Genomic DNA, 683 nt, shown 5'->3' with positions numbered 1-683 from the left:
TCGATTCTCCTGTTCCCTGGATGCTGCCTGACCTGCTGAGCTGTTCCAGCAACACATTTTCAGCTCTTCCAGATGGTCATAAATCCTATCCCTTAGAATCCTTTCTAATACCTTGCAGACGACAGACGTGAGACTTACTGGTCTGTAATTGCCAGGGATTTCCGTATTTCCTTTCTTGAAGAGAGGAATTACATTTGCCTCTCTCCAGTCCTCAGCTACGACTCTGGTGGAGAGCAAGAATGCAAAGATCTTCGCAAGTGTCGAAGCAATCACATTTCTCGCTTCCAGAAGCAGCTGAGGACAAATCTGGTCTGGCCCTGGCGACTTGTCAATCTTAATGTTTGTCAAAATTTTCAACACATCAGTTTCCTCAATCTCTATCTGTTCCAGCATGCTTACCTGCTCCTCAATGGTTTCATTCATTTCAAGGTCCTTTTCTTTCGTAAAGACAGAAGCAAAAAACTCATTTAGGGCTTCCCCTATCTCCTCAGACTCGATACGCAAGTTCCTTATGCTATCCCTGATCATTTCTTTGATCATTCTCTTATTCCTTACATACGTGTAAAATGCCTTTGGATTCTCCCTAATCCTTCCTGCTAAGCCTTTTTCGTGCCCTCTCCTGGCTCTCCTTAGACCATTTTTGAGCTCCTTCCTCGCCTGCCTGTAATCCTCTAGAGCTGAGC

The sequence above is a fragment of the Chiloscyllium plagiosum genome, chromosome 1, assembly GCF_004010195.1.
Source record: "Chiloscyllium plagiosum isolate BGI_BamShark_2017 chromosome 1, ASM401019v2, whole genome shotgun sequence".
Classification (NCBI taxonomy): Eukaryota; Metazoa; Chordata; class Chondrichthyes; order Orectolobiformes; family Hemiscylliidae; genus Chiloscyllium; species Chiloscyllium plagiosum.
This window is presented reverse-complemented; position numbering follows the sequence as displayed.